Consider the following 21,120-nt stretch of genomic DNA (forward strand, 5'->3'; position numbering starts at 1 on the left):
GGAACAATAGTTAACAGTACCAAACTCAGTGGATTCTTACCACCATATGTGAAGAATGCAGCATGGTGCCTAGGAGAAGCAAATTTTAATGTTTTTATTAAAAATCACCATCGTCCACGTTTACTGAGATTTTATGAAAGGACACACTAAGGATCGCCACTGCCAACTCTGCCTTATTCAATACAATTAAACCATGAGCTGAAATGGTTCCAATTGATCCCATCGTCTTACATTCCTATAGATTCCATCCAGTAGCTGAATTTGGGGGAGGCAAAGAAAAAGGACCCACACAAAACTTTCCCAGTTGAAGACATTTTTATTTTGGTAACGCACCTGAGTCCCTGGCAGGATGGGCCTGTCCTCCGCGGGGGCAATGGGGTGTTTGGGAGAGGATGGGGGCCCTGCCCTGAGGGGGCAGCTGGGGGATGAGGCAAAGGGCTTTGTGACCGTGATAGGTCACAAAGGGCTTTGTGACCGTGATAGGTCACAAAGGGCATCAGAGGATAAATAGGCTGTGCCAGGGGGTTAGGCTGAGAAAGTGGTTACTTCTCTCACTAGGACGGAAGTTCACCACAGCCTCTTGGGGAGATAAAAACCCAGAAGCAGAAGTGAGGTGAGGCGGAGGGCAGCCTACCATAGCTCTCGACACACTTGAAGAGATTCAGCCTGGGCTCCAGGCGCCCTGCAGCGTCCCCGCTGGGATCATCTGTGCCCCTACCCACAGCTCTGCCTCTGGGAGACCCTGAGGCAAACGTGGGGGCCTGTGGGACGGGCTTGGAAGACCTGCCGTAGGGCCGCCTGTGTGACGCAGGAGCATCGCAGCTCGCTCTTCTGCCAGTGAGGCCGAGGGAGGGAAGAGCCAGGGACCCGCCTTCACCGCGCTGCCTGTCGGGATCAAAGACAGCCATGAGTGGGGACTCTCTGCTCCCGTATCACACGGCCCGGAGCAGCACCTGGGTGGACCTGTTCCACACCACCGCGGGGAAGCTGCAGCAGCAACTGCACAAGGGCGAATACGACATATTCAAGTACGCAGCAGTATTCGAGAGCGACTTCATCCAGGTCACGAAGAGGGGAGACGCGATTGACGTGCACAACTGGGGCGGCATGGTGACCATGGGCATCACATCCAGCAGCCCCGTCCTCCCACTCCCAGACATCATGCTGCTGGCCCGACGGGCCACCGGCTGTGAAAAGCACGCCGAGCGCAGCCAGGCCACCAAGGGGAAGAGCCACAAGGCTGCAAAGACCTTAGAGCTCACCAGGCTCCTTCCCTTGGACTTCGTGAGGATCTCCACTCACAATCGTGAGAAACAACAGCTGCGCGTGAAGCTTGCCACTGGCCGCCGCTTCTACCTGCAGCTGTGTCCCCCTCTGGACGCGCGGGAAGACCTCTTCGCCGAGTGGGAACAGCTCAGTGACCTCCTGCGACCACCAGTGGACAGTGAAAGCCACACCTATGCCGTTCCCGTCTGGGACATGACCTGCATGCCTGTGTTCGAGGAGGAACAGGACGGGAGGAGCCCGGCCGTGGAGGATTTCCAAGGAAAGGGGGATCGGGACCAGGTGAGCGTCAGCAGCCTCCACACGTGCCCTGAGGTGGCCGGGGCCACGCCTGCAGCTTCTGCTGGGGGGCACGGAATCCAACTGGACTCCCACAAGCCCGATACCATGCCCGATGTGGCCACTGCGAAAGCAAAGCCTACTACACGGCTTGACAAAGCGTCAGCATCGCAGTCAACGACAAAGGTGGAGACAGCAGGGGTGGCAGGAGGCACCGCAGCAGGTGCTTTGAGCTCGGCAGTGATCAAGTCTCCTGCCGCTGAAGAGCAGAGCACGGCCAGAGCAGCCACAGCCAGCGACGGTCCCGGAGGAAGCAAAACCACCATAGCCACTGGGGACACTGCCAGAACATCCCTGAGGAGCGGGAAAACGGCCTTGGCAGGTGCTGAGAACAGTTCAGAGTATGCTTCCAGCACGTCCACCAGCCTCTCCCCAGGGGCCGGCATGACTGTGGTCGGAGCAGAACCTACCAACAAGACTGTCAAAGGAAGAGCCGACAGGGAGGATGAGGGGACCCTCGTCTCAAGCTTGCCACAGGAAGGCAAAGTGAGCGAACAGGATGGCAGCTCACAGAGAGTGTCCCAGGCCCGCAAGGGAAGAAGGGAGAGAAGGGAGCACTGGGGAGAGGACAGAGCTCTTAGGAGCCCCTCGCTCTGCAGTTCCGTGGAAAGCCACCAGGAGGCAGCGGGGAGCAAGACCATCCCCAAAGCAGCTGGCCCGTGCTCAGGCGGCCGCAGAGCCACTAGAGATGACCAAAAGGCCAAAGGCCACGGCAGCCCGGGGGGCAGCAAGCAGGGCACTGCTCCCAAAGGCATCAGCCGTACTCCCATCACCAGTGAGTCCAAGACCTCGCACAAATCGGGCAGGAGCATATCTCCAGCGCGTTCAGGTCCCACCACCAAGAGACTCAGCAGGATCAGCTCTTTCTTCAAGAACATGAGAGCCAGACTTACCAAAAAGACAGTGGCCTCATCATGAAATAAACATGGGAGCATCCTGGCGAAGCCAGTGCAAGGGACCCGAATGGAGGCCATCCCAGAGACAGCAGAGAGTGGCCAGGGGCTGGAAATCGCTGGTGTGACATCTGAGACCATGGAGCCAGTGACCATTGAAGCCCATCAATAGGACCTAGAGCTGGGAGCTGCAAAGGGGACCAGGGCTCTGGGAAATACCCCTGGAGAGCCCATTTCAGCTTCCTGACTGCAATTTAAATAGAAAGCCATACAATCTGAGAATGCATGCAGTGTTTTGTCTGAATTTCTAGGTCCCGAAGCCCAGCTGTAGCCTCACAGTGGATTCTGTGATGTCAGCTGTGCCACAGTCTGAGACCCAGTGTCCAGGCAAGGGCAGCCCCACCTCACACACATGCTCAGCGCCAACAGCAGTGCTCCATCTGGCTTCCACTCCTTTCTGGCTTTGCCCCTCAGGGCCATGGCTCAAAGTCAAACTATGGTCTGGGAAGCTCTCCTTCACTATACCCCTATTGTTTTTTTTTTTTTTTTTTTTTTTTTTTTTTGCGGTACGCGGGCCACTCACTGTTGTGGCCTCTCCCGTCGCGGAGCACAGGCTCCGGACGCGCAGGCCCAGCGGCCATGGCTCACAGGCCCAGCTGCTCCGCGGCATGTGGGATCTTCCAGGACCGGGGCACGAACTCATGTTCCCTGCATCGGCAGGTGGACTCTCAACCACTGCGCCGCCAGGGAATCCCCCCCTATTCTTTGTATAAACGCTTATTCCCCCGGAAGGTGTGTAAACACAGCCAGAACAGGACTCATGTCCCCTCGGGCTATTCAGTGGACAGAAATAAGGGTGGCAGTATTAGCTAGCAATCAGAACAGCAAGCACTCTCATCTAGACTTAGCCATTCCCTGCCCAGGTATATACCCTGGAGAAACACACATGTTCTAAGAAACAACTCTGAGAATGTTTAGGGCAAAAATAACTTAACAGCAAAACACGGGAAACAGCCCAAATTTCCATCAGCAGAATTAATACAGCAGGATATGAAGAGACTGGAATATTCAATAGTGAAAAATCAATGAGCTACACACATTAGCATAGATCAACTTCTCATGATTTTTAAAAACATCAAAAGAATGGGATACAGTTCCACTCATGGAACCATTCTGAAACAAGCTCAAACAATGGATTGCATAGGGTACATGTTTTAAAAAAACGGTAGCTAAAAATGAGGGAAAAGCAAACACAAAATTGAGGGCAGTTTTCTCTAGGGTGGAAAGGCTAGGTCAAGGAGGTTGACACAAGGCTGTTAGTGCTGCTGGGAATTGTTCTGTCTCTTAAGCAAGATGGTAGGTACACAGGTGTTGTATTTTTCACATTTTACTAACTCTGAAATCAGGATGGTCCTACGATCACCGTGGCAGTTGTGAGGAAATTATTGCCAATGCCTTTCTCTTTTCATCACTTGTATTTATGCACAAAAATGATGTCAGAAAGGCTTGGCATCTTTAAATTACATTGATTTAAGGTAAAGTACAAGAACACTTGTTTGGTTATTAGGAAAAGAAGGAACGATATGCCTACTTTACAGATGAGAACACTGAGGCTCAGAGAAGGTAACCTGCTCCAGTCGCACAATGGGATCTTTGCAGAACAGTCATCCACCAGCCCACTTCTTTATGCAAAGCTCTGTCTGTAGTATGCGAAGGAAGCAAGCAAACAAGCCTGAGATAGGACCAGCACAAGAACCCTAGGCACCAGCATTCTTACCATCATGTTCCAAAACTACAGAGATGAGCATCAATTTTTACTAGATTGAGGGGAGGGAGGGGTGGGGGCTGGGAGGCAGTTTTCGAACTTCAGTGAGCTCACAGCTCTTAGCTGGCCTTATCTCGAGAGCATCCATTCCACCCTTGAGCTGTGTCTGGCTCCCAGGCTTCTACCTCTAGCCTCTGGCATGACCCGGGCTGCAGCCAGAAACAGGCTCCCACCTGGAATTCCAGCGTTCACTCCTGGAACCTCCAGCATCCAGTCCTCCTCATAAACTTTTGAATGCCCTGCTCAGAAGGGTTCCTCCACACCAAATCTGCAGGAACTTTTTTCTTCTGGGGCTCCAAAACCAAATCCTTAAAGCTCACATGAGGGAGAGTATTTGTTAGGTCAGAGCATCCTTTTTGATTGGACCTTCATTTTGTGACTTCCACAGACCTCATCACGGGATGGTGGGGAGAGGTCTCTTCTGTTGGTGGACGGAATGGTGGGCACTTGGTGGGGAGCACTGATGAGAAAGGGAGACCGCCCAAGACCTACACATACGCACTGTTTCCCCTGGCCAAACAAGGTTCCTGACCGCAGAATTAACCCAGAGTTTCCGAGAAGACTAGGAGCTGCAGGGAGACACAATTAATGGTTTACTCTCCACCAGCTTTTCCTTGGACCCAAGGAGGAGAAATTACAAAAAGATCACATCACACTCCTTTCATCTTATGATTTCCACACAGGCAAGTGCAGGGAAACACTAGTCTGAAGAAAGAAAATGCATTAAAAACACGTGCATAGGGACTTCCCTGGTGGCACAGTGGTTAAGAATCCGCCTGCCGACGCAGGGTACCTGGGTTCAAGCCCTGGTCCAGGAAGATCCCACATGCGACTGAGCAACTAAGCCCGTGTGCCACAACTACTGAGCCTGTGCCCTAGAGCCCGCGAGCCACAACTACCGAAGCCTTCACGCCTAGAGCCCGTGCTTCCCAACAAGAGAAGCCACCGCAACAAGTGAAGCTCGCTCACCGCAACGACGAGTGGCCCCCGCTCGCCGCAACAAGAGAAAGCCACGCGCAGCAACGAAGACCCAATGCAGCCAAAAATAAATAATAAAATAAATTTACAACAAACAAACAAACAAACACGTGCATAGCCCCTAGCTGTTTATAAAGTTCTTGAATGTGTGTGCCCCCTTCTGATTCTCACGTCTTTACATTTTGCAGGTAAGCAAATGGAAGCTCAGAGCATTTAAAGGACTTGCTCAAGGTGGGAGGTAATGGTGCAGAGAGGGAGCTACCTCAGTGCAACAACTTTCAGACAGTGTGCCACCCCGGTCCCGCACAGAGGTACTCAGATGGTGGAGGAGACAGGACTGCCCGAGTAATGATCACAAGTCTGAGTGACAAATACAATGAGAGACGTGTGTTTGGGGACTGGATCTATTCAGAGGAGGGCTTCTGGGGCATGGGAAGGAGTTATGGGTTAGGAAAGGCTTCACAGGGCAATTGGCACTTTTAAGGATTAATAGGGCTCAGCCAGGTGAAGGAAGTATGAGGAGCAAGGGTAAAGTTGGGGGAGGGGTGGGAGATGATCAGGCCACAGGAAAGAGCATGTGCAAAGTACAAAGGCTTGACACACCACGCTGTGTTGAGCAACTACAAGTATTTCAGTACTACTGCTTGGAGGGCAAGAGAGGAGGGACGTGAGGTTGGAGAATCAGGCAGCTCGGTCTTGGGGAGCCTTGGGTAGTATTTGAGTGTCTGGGACTTGGGGAACCACTGAAGGCCAGCATCTGATGGGAGTAAGATCTCTCTGGCTCCAGGGTGGAGAGTTGATGGGCAGGGGGCTGTCTGCAGACACGGGGACCTCCAGGAAGCCACTGCATTAATCCTGGCAGTTCGGGGAGCCCCGAACCTTGGTGGCACTGGGGAGACAGAAGGGGGCGGAGTCGGGAGGTGTTGAAGAGATGGAACAGGACAATTTTCCAGCCCACATCCTGAAAGACAGGGAGCTTATGGTGTAGGTCTGGCCCTCATCTAAAGGAAGTGGAACTGACAAAAGTGGAGGTGACTTGCCCCTGTGGCAGCTATTGGTCAGTAGAGTGGGTGGCCAGAAGAAAGGCTCACGGGAAAGCAAGGAGTAATGTGTTAAGATAGAAAACAACAGCTGCTAGACAGCTAAAGGTACACCATCAGGATAAGGCAGCCAAGGCGGGCAGTGGGGCTTCAGCACTTGGAGAGGGCCAGAGCCCCTGAGCAGTTCCTTGTCTATCTGGGCAGTACTTCCCACAGAGCTCTCCTCCCCTGGGCAAAGGGTCTCCCCCAGAGAGCCCCTTGTGGCCACATGCTGAGACTGCAGGTTGGCGCTTGAATGAGGGGAGTCAGCACTGAGGCTGAGTCACCGTGACCCTTTCCCTCTGTCACACCACAATTAGTCTAATGCCAACCCCAAAGGTGTGAGCTAGGGGAGGTGAGGGCGTCTGGGCAATGAGGACGTGTCTCATCCAGGCGGCATGGCTCCAGGCCCCTGGCAGTGGAGTGCCAGAGTTTGAAATGGCTGAAAGGTACCTGAGAGGCTGGGGATCTGGACCCAAGGGGACAATGAGTGACCACCAAGAACAGGGGTGGAGTTAGTGCCAGGGTCCTTCTGCAGCATGGAAGTCATTTGAGAAATAACTGTTGAGCACCTACTGTGGGCAAGATAGGAAATCAGGGACCATGAGGATGTTCACACACACACACACACACACTTGTAACACAAATCACAGTGTGGTAGTGGCCTCAGTGTATAGAAAGAGGCTTCACAGAGAAGTGGAGGGCTTAGCACAGGGATGGCAGGCTGAGTGGTCTGGCAGAGGGAATGGTGTGATGGAGAGAGAGCAGGGCTTGGGAGATGTTCATAGGCGACAGACATGTGCAGTGTGCCCAGGGTGTAACGTGCTCGGGAGACAGAGTGGGGCGTTCGGTGGGAAATGAGGCGAGAAATAGAAGTAAGGCCACAGCATAGAGGAGGGGCCCAGGATGCTGCACAACTCCCCTGAAGCCCATGATCTTCATTACTGCAAATGGGACCCGTAACCCAGCGTGAGGTGTGTGCAGAGCTGGTTTCTCCAAGAGCAGAAGGGCAAGGGAAGCCTAGACGCTTCCCCTTTGCCAGTTCAGAGAACGTGAAATGGATAATGGAGGCCCATGGCTTCCCACACTCTCTCTAAGAGGACATTATCCCACAGGTGTGCTGAGGTTAATACCCCTCATCCTGGGAGCACCTGGAGGACCAGGCCACTTGGCTTTGGCTGCCAGGAGCCCCATCTGGTACCCCAGTGTGTGCCATTCCAATGTTGTCATTTTCTGCACGTGCCACGGCCTGTGAAAGGTTGGGAAACATCTTTCTAGATATGCACATGCATGTACATGATACAGTGTGCAGGTGAACTGTGACTGCACAGCAAGGAGCTGCTGAGAAGTACCTTCCCTGGAGAGCTAACCTGCTCCCCACAGCTTCAGCTGATGCTCACGTCACCCCTCTTTTCTTTTCCCTCTGACACTTTCACAGTCCCAGGACCCTGCCATAATGCAATATACACTGGTTCAAGGGAAAAACAAGAACAAATATATTGCTTTTCATAAAACTAAATTCGTTTTTTAAAGATCTATCCTTGGCTTTGAGATGATGTCCTGCCTCCTTGTTTCTTAACATTTTATTCTGAAGTGCAGCTGACCCTTAAACAACACGAGTTTGAACTCCTCGGATCCACTTAAGCTTGGATTTTTTTTTTTACTAAATACATACTACAGTACTACACATTCCATGGTTGGTTTCACCCGCAGATGTGGAACCGCGGATTCAGAGGGCCAACGGTAAAGTTATATACGGATTTTCACCTGGGGGCAGGGAGGTTCCTAACCCCTATGTTGTTCAATGGTCAATTTATAACGTTCATTCAGGAAAGTTTGCCATCGTAAGCATACCACTCGATGACATCTCACAAGATAAGCAACCCCATGAAACTACCACCTGGCGAAGAATCAGAGCATCACTGCACCGCTGGAAGTGCCCCCTTGCGGTCACTCAAGGGTAACTACTACCCTAGCTTCCAACACCATAGATGAATGGTGTTGGCTTTTCAACTTTATATAGTGGAATCACATAGTACGTACTCTTTGACTCTGGTTTCTTTCCCTTAACATTATATTTATGAGGTTTGTGCATGACTTTCCTGGCGATCGTCCATTTATTTTCACTGCTATACAGTATTCCACTGTGTGATGATACTACAACTTATTCTGTTATTGATTTAAGTTATTATCAGTTTTGGGCTATTAAAAATAGTGCTATTATGAACATTTATATACAGTTCTGTTGGTAAAAATATACATAAACTTCTGTTCGGCATATACATAGGAATGGAATTGAATATATGCATATGTTCACCTTCTGATTATACTGCCAAGCTTTTTCCTTCCAAAATGACTGTGGAAATAATAATTCCCACCAGGAATGTATTAAAGTCCTGGTTGTTCCACATCCTTGCCAACATTTGATACTGTTTAGCTCTTTCCTTTTAGCCATTCAGGTGGGATATAGTGACTTTTCTTCCTTTTTCATGATAAAAATATACTGAAAAATATATAATTGGGCTTCCCTGGTGGCACAGTGGTTGAGAGTCCGCCTGCCGATGCAGGGGACACAGGTTCGTGCCCCGGTCCTGGAAGATCTCACATGCTGCGGAGCGGCTGGGCCCGTGAGCCATGGCCGCTGAGCCGGCGCATCCGGAGCCTGTGCTCCACAATGGGAGGGGCCACAACAGTGAGAGTTCCGCATATCGCAAACCGACTGTACTTTACATTTTTTTACTTAACATCGAAGCTGCTTCAGATTATCTCATATCTCCAGTAATATGAAAAACAAAGCATCATATTCCATTCTGAAATCGCATGGGAGCCAGTTAAAAGAATTTCATCATATTATTTTCACTCAGACTTTCCTATCTTTAGTGAACAAGCACATATGTTTTTTTATGTACTACAAACATGCGCATAAATACCATCTTTAGCCATGGTATCTTGATAACAGCTGGTAGGTTTTAGCTCTTGTCAAATTGTTTCAAGTTACATGTTATTTACTGATGGGGAATAGAGTAAAAAAAAAAGGAGACTAATGTTGAGGACACTGTGAGGAATAAAATCGTAATAATATTAGGTTTAGGATTTTCATATTTTTTGGTCTTCAAGATCTTTTGCCAACGCTAATTAATTAGTTTTCATAGTACCTAGGGAGCTAAATATTATCATCTCAATTTTAAATAAAATTGAAGAATAAAGGTTTAGTGGTTTCCCTCAGGCTACAGAGGGATTAGAATTTCTTTTTTACAAGGAAAATGAAAATGACTGTTTAATAACAACGTTAAATAAGATAGAGGACATGGAAGTGCTTATTTACAACACCAGACGCATAGCAATAAATGTGTGTTGAATTTTTTAATTGTTATACTACAGGAGAAAAAATGTTCAATATATCTTCTTCCCTTAACCTGAAATTTATATGATTTATATGATTTTTACATCTATATATGCTTAGTTACTGATTAGAAGAACTAGAAAAATTCTTGAATGCATGAACTTGTTTATTCTTTTCTCTTTATTTTTTAATTTTCTTTATCTTTTTGGCCACGCAGCATGTGGGATCTTAGTTCCCTGACCAGGGATGGAACTGGTGCCCCCTGCATTGGCAGCGTGGAATCCTAACCACTGCACTGCCAGGGAAGTCCCGTTTTCTCTTTAGAAAGAGTTAGCCTCTTTCTTTGAGACAAGAAGGCATTTATGTTTTTCAACATCTCCATGAAATGAGATTATAGATTATCTTTAGTACCTAATGACACCCATGTTGATAGCAAACTGTGTGGTAAATTTAATCAGGCCAATAAAGAATTCAGCCCATCATTAATAGGCTTTATAGCTCTCATAATGCCACATATATGTCCTGGTTGGATTTTTTTTCTTCTTAATCCAATTGGCTGAAATTTGATCTAAATTTATTAGGGATTTTTGTGTCATGGTCAAATATTCTTCATGTCAGATTGTTCTTCCTTATGTCTAACCTACATTCTTTATGATACACTACTTGATTATTAAAATATTGTTGCTTTTTCTGGTCTCTGTTGAGTATGAGCTCAGGATCAGGGCTCAGGGGATCCTGAGTGTTACAGTGAAGAGCTGTCAATCTAACTTCAGAATTCAGGTACTTTTCATTCTTACCCTCCTTGGAGTTTAATAGTGTAGTACTCTCCTGACTCTTTCCTGCCTTCTTTCACAGTAAAGGAAGATTGCTTTTGGCTGTGTTACTGTATGAAAGAAATGAAAGCATATCCATTCTTTGGATAGTTCCAAACCCAAACTCATCTCCCCTCCTTACGTGTTCAAGTATGTTATTTGGTTGACATATTTATACAACTTACAAATTCTCCTTAGGATGCTTGGATCCGCTTTTGCATGAACATATGATAACAGCAGAATGCAACTAGATTAATTGACGGTGGAGTTTCAGGGTTTAAGATAGGGTACCGGGATGAACCTGGATCCCTCCCTGGAGCCGTCAGCCAAGTACCAAAACGGAGCCATCAGGAAGTGAGGGAACCAAGCCCAGAGAAGCAGCTCCCTGGGGCCAGGAGGAAAGGAAACTGCAGAGCGGGCCACCCCACAATGGGGCAAAAAGGCAGCAGAGGAGGTGAGGCTGCAGTTAAGGCAAGGAGCATAAGCCCTGACTTTCCCCCAAATTTCTCATTGTTATTATTGTTGACATTCTCAGAAAACTCAGAGAGGGACTCCAGTTTGAAAATTTTCTAATGTTTAGTAAGTAATTCTGGCAAGCTACTTCATCTTTCTGTGCCTCAATTTCCTCAACTGAAAATAATGAACAATAATACCAATCCCATGGTTGTTACGAAGGATAAATGAAGTTAAAACATCTAAGGAGGGCTTCCCTGGTGGCTCAGTGGTTGAGAGTCTGCCTGCCGATGCAGGGGACACGGGTTGGTACCCTGGTCCTGGAAGATCCCACATGCCGTGGGGCGGCTGGGACCGTGAGCCATGGTTGCTGAGCCTGCGCATCTGGAGCCTGTGCTCCACAACGGGAGAGGCCACAGTGGTGAGAGGCCCGCGTAAAGCAAAAAAACAAAACAAAACAAAAAAACTTTTGATATAATTGCTTTTGTTAGTAATTCATGAAAGTGATAGAAATGTAGTAGTGTTGATATATGGGCTCATATTCCATGTTTGCAATTGTACATATAAGGTATCTCATCATCACAAAACTAGATGTAAAGAATAATGGAGGTTTGCAAATGTGAACATTTGTTTCTTTATTTTACACTTGCAAAGAAGAGTAGTTAAAGAAATAAAGGAGAAATAAAGTCTCTCTCTCTCTCTCTCCCACTAATTATAAAAAAATAGATCCTATGGACTTATCTACCATATTGGTTGAATGGAGTCATAGAACCAAATATCCAGATACTTAAGGACACAAACTGTCCACACTCAGTAAGAATATATATTTCTAAATTCTTAGTTAATAATCTGACCATCTTGACAAAATGGTCTATTAAATAATCTGGGTTAAAAAATTGAGAATAGGCGGTTCTAGGTGGGCTCGTGGTGAGTCATAGTGGGAACTTCTCTTGGGTATTGAGGGGTTCGAATCCTGTCCTCAGGGTCTTTTTCCGAGCTGAATTTCCCGAGCTTCCGTTTTGTACTGTGTTTGAGCTTGGGAAGGGGGAGAGGAATGCATGGGCGACTCTCTTCCTTCTTTATAGATAAATTTCGAGGTGAAGGTCACTTCCCTTGTAACTTTAAAGCTGAAACTGGCCCAGACGTAAAGGATAAGAAAGAACAAAGTTGTCTCCTTCAAAATGAGAGTGAAGTTGCTCTGTAGAGAGTTTTATAGGTGTTAGTAATTATTTCCATATTTAGGTTCAATCTGGAAAATGCTTGCTGAGAACCCATTCTTGCTGAGAACCCATGCAACTGGGAAACACTATGGTCAAATTTTCCCTCTCTTAAAAACAGCACATCTTTTGTCTTTTAGTGCAAGCACATGGATATCTTATCCATAAAATCACCAAATTCTGTCAATATTTATTTTTCTTTTAGAATGTGGTATATCAGTTCTGACATAAAAGACTAATGTTACATAATAGAAACTTATATTAACATGTATATAAAGAAAAATATTCAATGTGAACTATAGTTTTTGCATTTAAAGTATTTCAAGGGTTACATCAATAGCATGGTGGCTTCAAATCCTTGCTGAAAATATGCCCCTTATTAGGGAAAAGAAAAAAGAAAAAATGCTGGGTGTTCACTTGATTGACAACCTTTCCAAATAGAAGTGTTGTTATAATTAAGTAATAATGTATGAGTGAGTGTACATTATGACAAATTGGAAGCCTGGTTGATTAGATTGAACATATAAGCCATCAGTATAATTATCATATTTTAATTATTTTTCTCCATTTTTTATAACAGCATTGTCTTCAGCCTCATTTGGTGCTTATTAGATTGATATTCTAAGAGGAATTGTACAACATAAAACATGTCCTTAAACAGGATGAACTTTAGATAAGGGCTTTACTTATGTCTATAAACATTTATAATGATTGCTATTATGTTTCTACTTTCTTCTACTATTTCATTTTGTGTAACAATGAAAAAAATTTCAAGATAAAATGGATAAACGAGCATATCTGTCTCTGTGAAACGCCACTATGTTTCAATAAAATATTTATTAAGACTGCCTTCAAAATGTAGGGTTTTTTCCTTCCATTGCCTGTTCTGTCTGTAGACAGATCATTTAAATAGATAACTCAGTCCTTTAGGGTGAACACTTTGCTTCTGTTACATTGTGAATAATCACAAATGTTGAATCTGTGAGCCACACAGGAAAGGAATTTTGTATGGGAGGAGGGGAGTGGAAGTGATGGTCTAGCTTCTGCTTCTCAAGGGCTGCTCATGTAAACAGTGAGGAAGAAACCCTAAGAAAAAGGCAGGACACCAATTCGTACCCAAGTTTTCAATACAAAACCTGTAAACTGGTTATTCTGATGCTGTGATGTGGAAATTTAGGAACGACATTAAGCGACTTGAATATTAATATTCATTTCTCATCTCCAAATCAGGATGCTAGCTAGACAGTCCCAGCAATTCATCCATCCTCCTAACATGGAACGGAAGGACTCACCAGGCTCTCGGCTCTCTATTTTTGTCCTCAGGAACCTCAACAAGTTAAAGTAGTCTGAAATACAGGGTTTGGCGTGTATGCGAACATGCACACCTAGAACTTTATATGGTCTCTATTTCCTCCAGTTTTTTAGGGTGTGAAGAGAGATACCAGAGCTTTGACTGTACCCCTCCAACTAGGTATGCTTTTACCTCAATAATGTGTGAGCTATAATATTTCCCCATTTATTCATAAACTTTTACTGGTCATAAAAAGTGGACTTTGTTAAGGACATTTGTTTCATGGAAGTAAATGATGCTATGTAATACCATCACTACCTTGCAGTAAGAGTAGTCCAAATCCTTAATCAGTTAGGCAGCATGCTAGGGAATCCAACAGTCTCAAGCAATAAATGGAGAATAGATCACTCTTCAACATGTCCAGAAATCTGTACTGCCAAGCTGTCTTTCTTTTGCACACAAGCACATTTTGAAAAAAAGATTTGGAAATTATACAGAGAGATTTTTATATATGTTGATCACAGACTAAAATTCTGGTATAGTTTTAGGCAAGTAGGTAACTATGGTATATTATCTAACACCTACAAGTTAGATTAATTATTAGTCATACTCAGGAGGGAATTACACATGATACATAGGTTGCTATGTGAGATTGGTAATATTTTTACAAAGGCATGAATAAATTCACAAATCAGAACATTGGACTGTTAAGGAAAGAGCAGAAATTTAATTCAGCATGAAGGCATATAAAGAATAAAGAATGAACAATAAGAATTATTTATTGACTTGATATTATTTTAATGTCTGTTATGGACTGAATATTTGTGTCCCCTCAAAATTCGTATGTTGAAATCTTAACCCCCAATGTGACAGTATTAGCAGGTGGTGTCTTTGGGAGATAATTAGGTCATGAAGGTGGAGCCCTCATGAATGAGATTAGTGCTCTTTTAAGGAGACAAGAGAGAGAAAGCTCTCTCTTCTCTCTCTCCTTTCTGCCATGTGAGGATACAATGAGATGACTACCTTCAAACCAGGAAGAGAGCCCTAACCAGATGCTGTATCTTGGACTTCTTAGCTTCCAGAACTATGAGAAATAAATGTTGCTTAAGCCACCTAGTGTATGATATTCTGTTATTATAGCCTGAACTAAGACAATGCCTTTATTTAAACTTTTGATTTGAGTATGAATAGTATTTTGTATTTTCTACAGATTTACCCAACAAGTAAATTCAGAAAATCACCAGAGGTAAGTTAATGTTGTGTATTTATGAGACCCCTTTTAAGGTATGTAATACAGAGACTTCCCCGGCGGTCCAGTGGTAAAGAATCTGCCTTCCAATGCAGGGGATGTGGGTTCAATCTCTGGTCAGGGAACTAAGATCCCACATGCCACGGAACAACTAAGCCCATGTACCACAACTACTGAGCCCGAGCTCCTCAACTAGAGAGGTTGCGTGCCACAAACTACAGAGCCCATGCGCTAATACACATATGAGTTTGCTTATAAGATCAAGATTCACTTAATTGAATGTTCAATAATAAATTAATTGATTAGCTAATGTAAACAAGAGATACTTATTGAATACATAGAATGTGTGAAATACACTAGGTGTTTGGGCTACAAAGATGAGCAGGTTCTCAATGATCTTTCTATTTGTTTACATAGGAAGGCCTTCTTGAAAGGCAAATGGCTTCTCTATTAAATGAATTAACCTCAAATTCCAGTTAACACAACAGCTCTCATTCAAGACAGTTATCTGAGTCTGAAAAGAACTTAGTTTTGCAACTTAAAGGGTGTTAGTTACCCAATATCTTTGAATGTTGTCAAACTGTTTTCTTTTTTTAATTTTATTTTATTGAAGTATAGTTGATTTACAATGTGTGTTAATTTTTGCTGTCCAGCAAAGTGATTCAGTTATACATATATACATGTTCTTTTTCATATTCTCTTCCATTATGGTTTATCACAGGGTATTGAATATAGTTCCTGTGCTATACAGGAGGACTTTGTTGTTTATCCATTCTATATATAATAGTTTGAAGCTATTTTCATAATGATGTTATAGGTATACCAGAATTTACTGAAAGAAGTACTCTGTGGTTTGTGGCTTAAATTGTTTCTACACAGACTAGTGCACTGAATAAGAGCTTAGGCTGTGGGTTTTTATTCCAGCTCCAACATATACTTCATCCAAGTTACTTAGCTTCTTTGTATCTCAGTTTTCTAATCTGTCAAATGGGCTTAATAATATTATCTCATCGGATTTTTGAGAAGATTAAATGAGATGATGCTTATAAAGCATTTGTCTGACATATTTTATGAATTTAATAAATGTTTACTAATAAAGCACACCATTTACCCTGGGAGAATCTAAAAAAAAATCCTATCCAAAATTCAAATATTGAAGAATTATAAGATTTTTTATATAATCAAACATCACGAATATATATATATATTTTTTTTTTTTTTGAGGCAAGGAATACCACTTTATTCAGAAATCTGGTAGACTGAGAAGGTGGCAGACTAATACCTCTGATAAACCATCTTATCTGGGTCTGGATGCCAGTTTCTTTTATAGAGTCAGAGAGGGAGAGGCGGTGAGGAAGTAATAAGTAAAAGGGCCATCAGTCTTGCAAAACATCTTCGGGAATGACCAGCCTCAGTGAGCGGATGTGTTGGTTTCTTTTTTCTTGCAGCCATTCACAGGTGGGCAGTGTTCCCTGAGGCAGGCCATTACATATGATTATAATAGCAAAATCAACGAAAAGCAAAGGTTAAAGTCAAAGAAACAGATCCAACGTGGAGTCCGATTTAGCTCTTACCAGTGACAATTCCCCACTGTCAATGTCTATTCCACAATCTTGTGGAAAAACGGGTGACAACGTTCTAACAGCTCCTCAGATGGATCTTTCTGGGAGTGTCCGCCACCAGTGTCAGTGTTCCAAATGTTGAGATTTGTCTTTTGTTTCGCTTTGGAAGTGTCTGCTTTATACCTGTAGACTTAAAAATATTCACAACCTAAAAGTTGAGAGTTATCAGGAATTTTGAGGGCTTCAAGCCCAGGAGGCCACATCTCAAGTTAAGGAATTTAGTGTTTCTCTATGTATGGGAAGGTGCAAGAGTCTGGGCTCACTGAAATAATTTCTTCGATGTGCACCTCAGAAACATCACGAATATTAACTTATTTTGAAGATGTTCCATGTTGATAACTCATGTTGTGCAGACACTAAATTGGGATAAACTTGAGGCAGTCCTTTTGGATGGATCTGCTTAAGAGCTGTCCTTGAAACAACTTGAATTTTGAACTATCACAAAATATCATATTGCTCATAGGAGTCAACAGATTTCAAAGCACATATGTATTAACATGCATTACAATTATTTTTATTTTAAGCCAACATGAGTATTTTTTCATCTTATAGATGTAAGCAAATTGTTTTACATTTTGTCCTGAATGAATGCAGACTCGGTCATTCATGTATATGTTCTATCTTTGTTGATTTCACTATTTCTTAATTTTATATTTACATCTAACATGTTACTCCTAGTTGTGTAAAATAGTGGTATTGTACTAAAACAGAAAGGGTTATGTTGTGTAGTTACTTTGTAACTCTAAGGTATAAAAGCAACATTCTAAATTTATAAACAAGTCCAGGGGTCCACAGAAAAATGGATATTGCAACTAACTCCCGGCAAATTTTCATGTTAAGTGACCAGATTCTAGCCTCTTTTTACTATTAAAATGACATTTTAATTTTCTTGACTAAGACCTTCTGGTAAGGAGTCTCACATTGTCCTTACACATCTAAAAGGACCTTCTCTTTCCCACCTAGGTTTTCCCACTCAGATTTTCCAGAATTTGGATACAGGTTCTCTTTTCAAGCAATTTCCTATGTCGTCCTATAACATTAGTCTGCTAGTGAAATGAAATGCTGCAGTGACCTTTTTAATTCCCCTGACTTTTTACAATCTTGGAAATTTAGCACAACAGCAGGAGTTTAATCATATTCAGGGATGTAAAAGACAAAATAAGGTACCTTTAAATTCAGAGGGAGATGTGACCTCTAAGGTATCAGAGCCTTCAGAGATTCCCTGGCTGTCCCTGGGGAGAGCTGAAGCTGTGTTCCTTGTGTTTCTCACGATGCATCACTACATTCCGGGCTGACACATCTACCCACCGCTTATACTTGAACATATAAGCTACAAACTCCTGCACGTGAAACTCATTTACCAGAACTATTATATTTGGTATTCATTTTTTTCTTTTCTAACAATGTCCTTTTTGATTTATTCAGAATAGTATTCATTCAAAGATTTCGACCTCTGGTGATTTAATTTTTTTCTACCAGTTTTACTGAGATATAACTGACATACAGCACTTTGTAAGTTTAAGGTGTACAGTGTAATGATTTGACTTACATACATCATGAAATGATGACCACCGTAAGTTTAGTGAACATCCATCACCTCATGTACAGACAAAATTAAACAAATATAAAAAAATATTTTCCTTGTCATGAGAACTCTTAGAATTTACCCTCTTAACAACTTTCATAAAAAATGTATCATAGTGTTAATTTCATTTATTATGTTGTACATTACATCACTAGTACTAATTTATCTTACAACTGGAAGTTTGTACCTTTTAACTACCTTCACCCAATTCTCACTCCCTCCACCCCCTGCCTCTGGTAACCACAAATCTGATCTCTTTGATTTTATTTTGAAAATGTATTCTATTACATTGGATATTTACAGTCTTTGCAATACCGGAGACTATTAGATACAGGATGCATAATGCCAAATACTCATTTGTTTGCATGAGTACCTCACAACTGGTGGACTGATTCTTTAAATCAAACTGAATGGTTACTCTGATTCCCTGTGGGTTTAGCAGTGCCCAGTCATTTAACTAAGTGTCATTATATGTGTTTTTAGTTTTAGGTCTCAATTGTTGTGCAGTTCAGTTGATGGATGAGATGGCCTAAAGAAAAGTAAGAAAGAAAAAAAGAACAATGTAGCCCAAAGTGACAGAGCAGATCAGCTCTCTTAAATTCCCTGTCCATACAGCCATTGTGATCAAGGTGATTGATGAAGAATCCTATCAGCTCTGAGCTGTTTAGATGTCAAACTGATAGGGAAAAGCAGTGCTCACCATGTTCTTGCAGTTTTGAGAGGTCAACAGTTAACACATCTCTATGACTAGAGACAGGCTTCTGTTCTTTAGATGCAGGCAAGAGGTTATCAATTTACATTAGCCATGAAGATTTGCTTTATAGGTAGTCACCTTTAAAAGGCAAATTACTGAATGTTTCATCTCCCAAAACTACTTCTTCTAAATCTTCAACTGAGCCCTGCTGATGAGCCTAGGTGTGTTAGTGCAACTGAGAAATTACGATACTCATTTTTTTTTAAGCTAGCAAACACTTCTTACTGAGTGTATTTTGTGGATTATCCTGATTGCAGTGGGAGAAAGAAGCCCTGCTGCTTTTCAACCTCATAGCTTTTCTTCCCAAGAGAATGTGTGTCTCCCAACAGCCTATGTGGTCATAATTAGCCCCTCAAACATGAGTCCCCATGAAAACTGAAACCAAAGAGTAATGAGAAGGAGAGATGGGTGAACTATATATGATTTATTTGGGGGCTTGACCTTAGTAGGCTCCAGATATCTGGATGCTTGGAGGAAATGTTTCTATTTCTCTTTACACTCTAAAGCAAATTTTCTGGTAAATCATTAATTAATTTAAACATAAGATATGTTAATATTAACCAAAATCTAGTATAGCTGTAAGTGTATATATTTAGTGAATTTATTATCATCTTAATCTTTGACAAATATTTAAACTCTAAAATATCATATATTCCTGATCATTGATCTGAAGATTCTTGGCAAGGGAGTTCTTTTTCTTTATTTAAAATTGCTTGTCTCTTGGTTGAGTTGGAAGTACTGGAAACAAAAAAAAAAGATGTCATTGCTATGATCTGAGACTAGGAAACTTCAGGCTCCATAAATTTGTTTTATTTGATTTAGATTAGGCAGTAGATAATGTAGCTGGACACAGTTGACATGAAATTATTTTTCATTTAAAGAACTATTTAAAGAAGAAAAAACTCATTAAAGAAAATTTAGCGGGAAAAGTAGAAACAGGATATACAAATACACAAATAGCTCTATCACAAAAAGTAAACAGGAAATATATTACTAGCATTTTAGTATTGCTATTTGGTCTTTTTGAATATGCCAAGATTTAAACATATATAGTTGTGATCATTTTTATATGTACTTTTTAAAAATCCTGTAACTTAACCTAACATTAGGTAACAAGACATATCTACGTTATTAGATAATCTTCATAAACTGAATAACAATATATTCTTATAAATTCTGTTTACAGACACTGCTAAGTGATCTACTGAATATCCTTTTCCTCCACTGGATCCTTGCAAAAAAAGCCCCAATCCGTTCAAGTGATTATGCCTCTCCTACATGATTTAGGGAAGAGGGATCCTTTTTCCTGAAATATCTTGGATTGGGTTCCAATCAATCATAGTGGTCTTATAACTCTTTCCATTGAATGGGTACAGGGTGCCATGTGACCCAGTTACGTCCAGTGACATATAAGTGGAGGTCTACTATTTTGCTTATAGCTGCATTTCAAGCACTTAGACTATTGGCAGGCATTTATCAAGTGTTGAATAAATAATTATTGAATGAATGGATTTTAAATGCTAAAGAGTTTTTCATTCAAAATAAGAATTCATTAGAACAGAGTGTTCTTTCCAGGCCATGGCTGTGTCAGGATGTGTTGCACGGAACTGCTGCAGCCATCTTGTTACCAGTGTAAGGGTGAAGCCTACCCACAGGTGAGGCCGACTCAAGAGACTCAAAGAAGCAGAGCCCAAGCCGTCATGGAAGATCACTGACTTCTGGATTTCTTGAGATAATAAATTTCTTTCTTGCTTTCATCAATTTAAGCTGAGGATTTCTATCATTCATTGATGAAGTAATCTTAACTGATATATGCTGGTTTATGCCAAGAGTTACCATATTTGTTGAGTAATACATATAAAAGACTTTATAAGGCCTCCATTTGGCTACCTACCATTACAGGGCATAATAATAAAATCTCTTGATATATTTAGTAGAAAGGTGGATAGTGTTTTTTAAAGAAATTATACTAATGTGATACATATTTTATAAAATTCAATAACATTTAACAAATCATGATAAAGCATAATTTTAGGTACTACCAAAGAACAAATATCAACAGCTGGGAGACCCTTCTAGAGGACCAAAGATTTCTGAATCTCAGCCTTCATTGCTTTTAAAGCTGTGCATAGAAAAAGATTATTCTTCATTACCTTAATTTCAGCACCAAGTTTCTGAAAGCCATTGTAGTTATCTATTGCTACGTAACAAATGACTCCCAAATTTAGTGTCTTAACACAATGACATTCATTTTATTATTCCTCATGATTTCTGTGGGCCAGGAATTTGGGAAGGGTTGAGCTGGCTGATTCTGGCTGTGGGACTCTGATTGCAGTCAGATGGTGGCTGGAGCTGGAACAGTGGCAGGGGTGGGGCTGGCAGCAGTCAGCTGGGGG

General features: G+C 42.7%; 1 pseudogene across 1 annotated transcript; it reads left to right on the plus strand.

Moving 5' to 3' along the window:
• Window positions 1–906: 906 nt before the first annotated feature.
• On the plus strand, window positions 907–2,688 carry LOC307066726 (Golgi-associated RAB2 interactor protein 4-like; annotated as a pseudogene). The gene is made up of 2 exons: window positions 907–1,661; window positions 1,977–2,688. The product of its transcript is annotated as a Golgi-associated RAB2 interactor protein 4-like (transcript).
• Window positions 2,689–21,120: the final 18,432 nt, after the last annotated feature.

Source organism: Hyperoodon ampullatus (genome assembly GCF_949752795.1).
Source record: "Hyperoodon ampullatus genome assembly, chromosome: 2".
Lineage (NCBI taxonomy): Eukaryota > Metazoa > Chordata > Mammalia > Artiodactyla > Ziphiidae > Hyperoodon > Hyperoodon ampullatus.